We start from the raw sequence: 10,561 nt of genomic DNA on the forward strand, positions 1-10,561 counted from the left end.
TATGCATTTGCCTAAGTGCAATGCTTATACTAATGAAGAAATGCATATGATATAGAAATGTGAATAAAGATAAGTAACAGAAGTAAAGATACACACTCCATATGCAAAAGGTAAACTAAAATATGATATGCCAAATCAAATTAACCTAAAGATTGACATAATACTAATGAAACTGAGATGAAGATATGGTGAAAATTAGACAGACATGACTCATATTTTGCAAATACTACATCCATGTGACAAAGAAGAGTATGAATGCAACAGATGCAGCTGAAGTGTATGTTGAATGTGTGAGTGTGAAAGTAATAGGTATAGTTAAAGTGCACTTTGAATACATGAATGTGAAGGTAGCAGTTACGACTAGAAGGTGACAAAATTGTAGTTGGAGCACATGAGCATGATTTGCATTTCACATTTCGTAGGTAGCTATAGAGAACATCTGTGATGATATGCAATAATCCAAAAGAAAACCTAGAGTTCTACGATGACATTAGGCACTAATGAAATATGGACGGCACCACTCAAATAGAATGAGGAAAATCTGTGAAATCAAAACATCGTGATGATGATGGAACTAAATGCTATCGCAAAGATATATAGAAATGCACAGACGTGAATCAATGCAAAGAAATGCATGCCATGAACCAAACTACAGAAATATATACAGTTATGAACTAGTGCGGGGATGTATATGACTATGAGCTAGTGTAGGGATATGCGCAGATATGAATTAAGATACAGAAATGCACACAACCATAGACTAATGCAAAGGTATACATGATTATGAACTAACGCAAAGATATATGTACAGATGTGAATTAGGATGTAGAAATGCACACAGTTGTGGGCTAATGCAGAGGTATGCATGAAAATGAACTGATGCAAATATATATACAGGCATGGTTAGGATACAAATCACACACAACTATGAATTAGAACATAACATCAGTGAAAAATCGCCCACATCTGAGGCATATATATAGATGATATTATGCAATGAATGGAAGAAGGAGAACTAATGCACAATTAACCTATGCTGCATAAATGACCAAATAACAGATGGTAAGATGCTGGATCAGATGCTGATTACAATATGCAGAGATCTCTAGAAATTATGGTTTAATTGTTGGAAGTACTGCACTTACTCTTGAATCTAATGGAAGTGGGTCTGACAAGGTTGTTCAACTGGAAGTTCAAGACCCTAAAGATGACTGGACGAAACTGTGTCAAGTTCTTCTGAACAGAGAAGCTGGTATCTTGACCAGTTCAACAAACTCAAAAGGTACCAATGGGGCTGATAGCAGAGCAGAAGACATAGTTGGCAATGTATCTTTGGGAAGTGATATTTTGAATGTTGAGGCTACAACTAAGGGTACTGCCCTTGTCTTGGATACAGTAAAAGAAAATAATCATGTATGGGCTAAATGGTTGTATCACATTTTTGGAACACAGTAAATATAAGATGACATGCCACAGTACATGTTTGTATTTTGGTAAGTTTTCCAAACCCTTACTTCTCAAATTCTCAACTAAAGCAGATAGCCTTGTTTCGAGGATTTGGATCATCCTCATTCTCCAGAAAAATGAATTTAGGTCCTCATTGTCTCTGTAAACTTGAACCAGAGCAACAACTTTGTATGCAAGCATTCCAACCATTGTTGTGGTCAGCTGAAAATAAAAGGAATCATTAAAGTGCAATATGCCCCAGAGTCCATAAATGGCCACAGGAATCACAAGCCTAGAAGATGACAAGGCTAAGGTGCTTTCATTCAAAACTCTTTCAAAGGAACCCTTCAAATCATCACTTTGAATTCCAATCTTCTTGGATTTCTTTTTGCATAAAAATCTGGGGCACAATTTCCCTTGAGATGTTATCCGCATGATTATAGAGGAGCTGAAGATACAAGCAGCTGAAGGGAACTTCTGATAATTGATAGCAGCCTGGAAAGACAAGGTTAACAAACAATATCCACTGCAAGCAGCTCCCATATCAACAGTTAAAAGCCTTAATTTCTGCTTCAAAGCATCATATTTCATCTTGCAGCTCCCATATCAACAGTTAAAAGCCTTAATTCCTACTTCAAAGCATCATATTTCAGCAGGCCAAGTCTCTTTCTTCTTTCAATGTCATTATGCCATTCCTTAACAATTGCTTTCTTGTTAAAATGTGCAATCATGTCACTTGCAACCCACTCTTGAGTTTGTGTGAGCTTGAGAAATCCACCAACATTTTTATCATTGATGGCCTCTTGAAATTGTTGACTATTCTCAACTGTTACTCCAGCTTCCAATTCATCTGGTCTCATCACATCCCTGCCCCAGAGTATATCAGAATCTTTTTATATGAAGTCTCCATTCAATTTTCTCTCCCTAAAAAACAATTCCAAAATTTCTTCTGACATGCAGAATGTGATAGAGAATGCTATTGGAATTAAAACTGCTGAGAGAAATGCAATGAGGCTAAAACGAATGCAGATGCTATGCTTATACAATAATGAAGCAAACAAGTGAAGCACGTAATGGACGAAGGATTGGCGTATGATCAGATGTCGACTGAGATGAGATTACACAATGAAATGCTAATGTAAATAGGTAAATAAGGTGCGGTGATAAAACACATGAGGGGAGAATGCAATCAGTTCAAAACAGAAACACATAGATGCGCAAAATGGAGCAGGAAATGCGATGCCAAATGAAAGTGAGAAAATCATATGAATCAAAAGAAAAATAACACGGTGAAACCAAGGGAGTGAACAAGGATTGCAACTAGATGCAATGCTTGAACCCATAATATGCATACGATATAAATGAGAGGTTGTTGGAGAGGAATCGATGCAGTGGCCAATGAGATGCAGAATTTGAATGCACAACATGTGTATTATATAAAAAATAGGATGTCGATGCACAAAGGCTACATCAATGAAGGTACCTCTCATACTTGCAAGGATATGTTGGGTGTTGATGGATGTCATGGATATGATGCAGATGAGCTATGATATAGATGCAATTAAAACAGGAAACAACCAATGCATAATGTCTAGCAGAGGAACATCAATGACCATCTACAAACTTGGAATCACAGATGATCAGATGTGAACTGAAGATTCAAATAGATGTAAATGATGAAATGCAGGTGGAAATAGGTGTCGATGAGATGAGAAGACTATACGATGCTGCAGCCAGGCTCTCTACATCACATATGTCAAACCATTGCTCACACAGATGGATGCTAGCATAGAGGTTGCTCACTTTGAACGAAAAAAGATGCAGGAAATACCAACCAAATGCATATACGATGGTCAAATGCAGGCTCAATATATGATAAAAATACAAAACAGAGGATAAGATGAAATATGTGTGCATTAATTCAATGCAAAAACACAGAGAAGAGATGGAAATTATTGATTAAAAGAAAGAAAAGGGAATGACAACTAATTAACTGAAATATTCACTAAGAACAATACATAAAATTTAAAGGAAATGCACAAAACAGGCGGAAAATAACCACTAATGCTGGATACTGAAATATAAGATGAATGAAAAACACAAAACAGAATAAAGTAAATGAAGAAAGAGCAATACTCACCAGTCCAGACTCGATCGAATTGAGGGGAGAAGAAGTGCTTCCTCTGAGTGTTGTTGTTGTCGGACTGGTCTCCTTTAATCGATCAAGAGGAGAAAAACCAGAGGGAAAAGAAAGAAGGAAAATAAGAGATTAAGGGGAGAAGGAAAAGAAAAAGGGAGAAGAGAAATCAGGAGAGCTCGTTGTGAGGCTTGATCATCTCTTCTTTGCAATGCTCGATGATGCTCTATGGTTTGGTGCCTTCCCCTGCGCTAGTTTATAACGGAGGAGGCCATTACAAAATTTTTAAAAACAATCCCTCGAGGTTTTAAAAAATTTCAAAGAGAGGCTTTTATTTACAAAGATTCTAAAAAATCCTAAAGTTTACTTTTTCTGAAAATTTGCCCCATTTATGATATCCTTGAAGGAAAAACCTAAAATACATAGAAAATATGAGGGACTTAAGAGATGGGATCGAGATGAGTTTTTTGAAAAATTTAAGGAAATATTAAATTTGAAATTTTGAGGATTTTATAAAAGGAGAGTTTTTGAAATAATAGAGTTAATTTTAAAAATTGGATTTTCAAAATAGATCTGAATCCAAGATTTTTGAGTAAATATCGAGTTTAGATCTCGAACTGAGGAAAAATAAATAGAGTGGAACCAAATGGAGATTGGATCTGGACAAAATATCTGAGCCATACAGTGAATTGATTTTAGACTTTAGATTTTGAATTGAAAATAGGATAATCATGCTCAAAATTAGATTTGGATATCTGATCTGGATCAGAGATTAGGTCATGAGATTGGGCTTCAGACCTTCAACCAGAAAGTGAATCCAATAAATAATTAGAAATTGACTCAATCGCTCTTCTGACTGACTCGGAAGGTGGGTCCTAGGGGCAAAGAAGGGAAATTTTAAATTTTTGAAAAATTTGAGGTGTTCACAAGACCATATTATATTATGCTTATTCATCCTTTGCAGGCAAGGGTGGGCGAAGTTGCCCTCCTAAGGAGACAGAAACAAAGAAAGGAGGCAGAGGCAGCGCTGCACTGTAATGTCTCAAGTAATGCAACATAATTAACATGCACACCCTTGAAAATCTAGTTATTGCGTTCACTCCAAAATATCTTTCAAGCAGTGAGAATCCAGGTTCTCTAAACGAATTTTCATTCTTTACCTCTTGGATTTAAGTGTGTCGCAATCAGCACCTCTTTGGGGAAGACAAACCTATTGCAATAAAGGTTGAAATCCCTACATGCTTGGCTCAGCAAGCTGTGTAATTTGCTACACTCCCAAAAGAGATGAGAGATACACTCCCCCTAACACCAGCATATATTACACTGGCTGACCAAGTGAAAACCTCATTGCTTTAATTGTGCTTCTATATTCACCCTCTTAAGTAGAATTTGTCATCCCATGAGAGCGCCTCTACTTGGGAGTCCCCCACCTCACAATGCCCCACTTGAGAGCCATCACATCGAATGGCACCTCAAAGCATGATAAAAAAAGTGATGCCATGAATTCTCCATCCCTTACTAACACACACAAGATGCCATTGTCCCACTGCGCAAGTGATAGTTGCGCTAATTCAGCCATGAGGGTCGACCAATGCTTAAACACTAGTGTTGTGTAAGTCATGATTGCTCGCTTGAATTCTAGATTATACATAAATGTATGTTGAATTCATTATAAATATGATTGCATATTTGAATTCTATCGAAACGTGATTGTAGGCTGAACTGAGTGTTATTATGATTGTATGTCAGTTTGACAATTAATTTCATAGCGTTATGCTTGATTGATTTGGGCGTAAGAGTATACGCAACTACTAGTATGCATGAATTGTTTTGGTGCAAGCATTTAGGTATGTGTACACTATGTTCTAAGATCTATGCATAAATATATACGTAGATTTGCACAGATTTTGCATAGAAGTATGCACAACTGGTGTGTAGTATCATACATATAAATATATATGGATATTGTGTTTCGAATCATCATAGAATGATTTATGGTTATGTACATAGGTACGTAACCTATTGTGGTTTTAAGATCGTGTGGTTGACTTACACGATAGAATATGTGAATCAGATGAGTGGTTGACTCATAAAGTTTTGTGAGTGCAAAAGACTTATAAATTGATTGTATATTCAGGTGAATTATGCATAAAGGTATGCATGATCTATTTGCAAACTGATTATATGGTTGATTGATATGAATGCATAACGATATGTATGAATTTCTCGTGAGTATGAGTGTATGCTCGAATGACCTGTATGCATAAGTGAATCTGTCAATACAGGTGTTTATGATTATATATATTTGAATAACTTATATGCATAAAAGTATGTGTGGATTATGTGTTTAATTATGCAAGGGTGTACTTAGTTTGTGTACTCATATATGTATAAAGGTATATGTGAATAGCATGCTTGATATATACAAAAAAAATGCACAAATGGTTTTTCTTTGTACGCATAAAGGTATGTGTGGATTGTATGTTTACGTCACCATAGAATGATATATGAGTTACGTAGGTTATATCGTAACTATTAATCACTTGTGCATCCTAGGGTAATAGGAGAAAATAAACGTGTATAATACGATGCATAAATTGCTAAGAGAGCAAGACGATATACCTGTATAAATTATTATGCATAATAATATACATGTGTTGTTCGTGAGCCTAATTATAGGCTTAAGTGAAATGAATGTATAACTGTATGCATGAATTGCATGTGAATGTAAGAGTATATTTGAATAACATGTGCGCATAAGTATATTCATAAGTACAGGTACGTATGATTATATATTAAAATTTCTGTGCATATAAAAGTATATGTGATCTGTATATTTATACATATAGGTACGAATGACCTGTATATTTATTTACGCATATCAGTATGCATAAACTTTTTGCTTGTGTGTACATAAAGGATATGACTCAGTCCAGATCGAGTCGGGCTAACGATTTAGGGTAGACCACCTTGGTCTAGATTGAGTCAGCCAGGTTTTAGAAAATATATGTAATAAACAAATATATATGTAAATATGAGAATATATATATATGGGCAAAAGTGGATATGAACATGTACACGAAGAACGGTTGAAATCGAGAAGGCAAAGACCTCAAGTGGGATTCGGGTTTGGATCCAAACTCAAATCGAACCGTGTGTACATAAAGTGGATCCAAAACTAAGTGGGTCCAGCTGGAGTTAGTCTAAATCTATGTTCTTCTCATAGTTGAAGCTATACTTGTGCCAAACCATCATGAAAATATTTCTATCGGGAGTACCAGATCCTAGATTCAGTTAAGTTTATAGTTAAAAACTTAAATGAACCATTTTTTAATAAGAGTGGATCTGGAACAGAAAGTCAATTGAATGATCCAGTTGCACTAAATCTAAATTGTAGTGAATGCGAATTAGGTGTGGTGTAAAAAAAATGAATTAAGAAAAATCACATGAACCCAAGGGTGATTGAAAAGTAAAAAAAATATTTTGCCCTCGATATGCCCAATTAGTAAATGAGACATAACTTTTTGCTCTGATATCAGATTCAAGTAATTTTTGAATCCTTGGATTCCTCTCTTCGAGTAAGATCCACCACCAAGAGATATGATGGCAAATTTTAAGAATACAGAGTCAGAGTTTGACATTAAAACTTAGATGTATTTTCATAATTTTTTACCAAAACGTGACTTTAAATGATTATGGGATTTTTGTCTATTTCAGATCAAAACTTACAAGAAGATTAAGGTTATTCTTTGAATTTGGAACTTAAGTATTCCAGGTAAGTGAACATTTGCAAATTTCTCCTTAGTTAAATAAAATACATGTTGATTAGTTTAGGCATCATGCAATATGATTCCTTATATTTTAAGTGTGCTAGTTTTATTTTATTTTGAATAAAATAACTGTTTAGCATGCTTAAAAATCCATAACCCTGACGTTCTGTATGATGCTTAAATGTGATGATACATGCTACATGTTTCTTGCTTTATGATATTATTCAAATTATGAATGTATCTTGTGTGGAGTTTATTATAGCATTTCTGCATGTAAAATATTGTTAAAGGTTGATGTATGACTTCAAGAAATGAATGCAAAGTTCTAGAGTTTTGAGATGAGATTTGTTCTAAGAACATCACGCTTATACTTTAGGAGGGACATTGTAAGTGTCGTGACTTAGTTACTAGACTTTGTAGTGGAATATTATCTTTAAATATACGATATGTGTATACATGTTATAAGTAGTTAGTGGACATACATTGATGATTATATAAAGCACTAACTTTAAGAACTGAAAGTTGAAAAAATAATGTGCATAAGATAACAACACAGAGCATGATAAGAAATTCTACTAGGTGAGGCATGGTCTAGGGCATTGTTGGAGGTGTATACCTCGTTTGTACCTTATGATTTGCTCAGAAAATCTTAGGTGACCCTTAAGGGTTCAAGCATTACCCACTAGTCACATGTAGAATGTGGCATAAATCACAAAACCTTGGGAGCAGATATAGCTTCTCGACACCTTGGGGACAGGTATAGCTCATTGAGTACCTTAGGGGCAGACATAGCCTCTTGAGCTCTTCGGCTAGCTACTGATGAGTACTTTGTGGCTCTTAGCGAGCAGCTGCAACAATTGTGTCCATAGTCTAGCCGGTTTTGACTATGTTGTTATAAGTGATTCATATGACTAGCCAACGTCGTAGACTCTGAGTTGTCTACATGGGTTGCTACACCTGAAGAGGATATTCTTGGAATAGTCGATTAGAGTAGAATATGAGTATTTATTTTGAGAATGATGTTAGAGATATGATAAAAAGGGTAAAAATCTATGAACAATATATGTGCTTGGTTAGCAAACTAAAATTAGGAGCTTAGAGCTCACTACAATTGTAATGATCCTGTCTAATTTGTAAATAAAAACTTACTCAGTTGTAGACTCACCCCCTCTCTTGGTTATAACAGTAGGTTCAGAATCTACTGCCAACAAAAGAAGCTAATCATAGACTTTTTACTCGGCTGCCATCAGACTTCACCATACTTAGTATTATTGAGTTTATTTTTCTATTTATTTTGTTAATGTACTTATAACAATATTGGATGGTAATGGTTATTATCTTTGGATGTATGGATCTTTAATTTTTATAAATTTTTTTCTAGCATAGTTTTAAGGTTATTTTCATAATTTTCCTTCGAAAAACTAACGTCCACGAACCTGGGCTCGAGAGGCCCCGATTTGAGTCGTTACAATCTGCCTTGTGTTGCCGCTGCATCTTCTCCTCTACCTCCCTCTGGTTGTTTAGAGAGAGACCTGGATGAGGGATTAAGGGAGAAGGATGGATAAAGATTAGGTCTCCGGTGTTCTGCATCGTGCGATCATCAACATCTCAGTGAAGATTGGGGATGAAGAAAGGGAGAAGCAGCGATGACAGAGAAAGGGAGATGAACACATCAAATTTTTTTTTTTTTTTTTGGGGGGGGGGGGGAACTCTCTTTTCTGCCGCAGTCCTTACTGTGCCAGAAAATGTATTTATAATGGCATTGTGGGATTTCTTCTTTATTGGCGTCGGAGATAAGTATTTACTGGCACTGTTTGAAGCAGCGTGCCAATAAAACCTTATATTCTTTGATGCAACTCAAAGTTGTGCCAGTGAAATATCATTTTCCAGTCCATGTTTTACTGGCACACCCCTTTTTTTGCCAGTAAAATGCATTTTACAATGGCGCTACTGCCAGGTGCGTCAGTAAAACACAGATTTCTTCTACTGTCTTCTTCTTTGCATGAAAAACTAGTAGCACATGAAATCTCACAATTGATGTCTTATATTACATGCGCCTTGTATCCTTAGTCTTTACTACAAATCCTCAACAATAACACTCCTGTCCTTGTACTGGCTCGCGTTCATAACTAATAGCAAAGTTTTTGGTGTCCATTCAATTCAGTTGAAACACAACTTATTATACATTTGACATGCTTCATCTTATGTGAAGACTAGCCAGCGGCTATTGGTCATTCTGTCCATCATGGTGATCAACTTTCACATGTTCTAATTGGTCATTTTACAAAGTCTTGCCATTCATTGATAAAGAAGAAGGGGGAACAAGCACACTTGGAGAGCACAACACAAAGAAGGATGACTTGCTCCCCAAAAAAGTTCTATTGAATTCTGTCATAATTCGTTGGATCATAGGTTCGGTGATTTCATTTGTGGACGAGGTCTCTGGTTCATGTCTAGGAAGAACCAGCTGAGAAAGTTTCTCACTGCTAAGAACTTATCTAGAAAGTCTATTTGTCTCTTCAAGAAGGCTAACTAGTGTTCCTAAAGTTAGAATGGAATTAGTCGTGGTGTGCATGTGTTAAGGCTGCATTGCAGGGTGAAGTTTAGGCAATGGAAAGACAGCCAAATTTTTGGGTTGATTGTTTCATTAGACCCCCTTTCATTTCCTAGCTGAGCAGGGATTATCTGAAAGTTTAGGGCATATTAATAGATCCATGGTGAAATCGATCATCATTAGTCTAGCTTCCGCTAGGCCTTCTTTTTAAGCCATTGTGGAACAGTGGAGCACCTTAATTATGTGAATCAAACTTGACAAATGCTGCATATCAATTGCTCTAGCAAGGTAGTATTCCAACTTTTAAGACTTTAGGATTCCATACATGACCAAGGGAACCAGTTGGGCAGGACCAAACTGGTCCAGGATTCCATATATGAATTCTCCATACTTTTTAAGGATTTTTTAAAAAAATTACAATCTTTTTAGAACTTTTATGTTTTTGTGAATTTTTTTCTTGATTTTTTCAAAATTTCCTATGTTTTCCAAAACTTTTGGTGTTTTCTACCACCCTTTGTAGTGTTTAGTAAAATTTAAAAAATCTGAATTTTGAACCGTTTTCAAATTTTTCATAAATTCTTAAAATCTTGTTAGTAGAATTTATGGAAATTTTGTGGATTTTCTACAATTCTTTATGCATCTTTGAACACTTTT

General features: G+C 35.7%; 1 pseudogene; it reads right to left on the reverse strand.

Annotated features, from left to right (window-relative positions):
- Positions 1 to 1,031: 1,031 nt before the first annotated feature.
- Positions 1,032 to 2,306, reverse strand: LOC149845023 (uncharacterized; annotated as a pseudogene).
- Positions 2,307 to 10,561: the final 8,255 nt, after the last annotated feature.

This window comes from Nuphar pumila, chromosome 2 (assembly GCF_984573655.1).
Source record: "Nuphar pumila chromosome 2, dmNupPumi1.hap1.1, whole genome shotgun sequence".
NCBI lineage: Eukaryota > Viridiplantae > Streptophyta > Magnoliopsida > Nymphaeales > Nymphaeaceae > Nuphar > Nuphar pumila.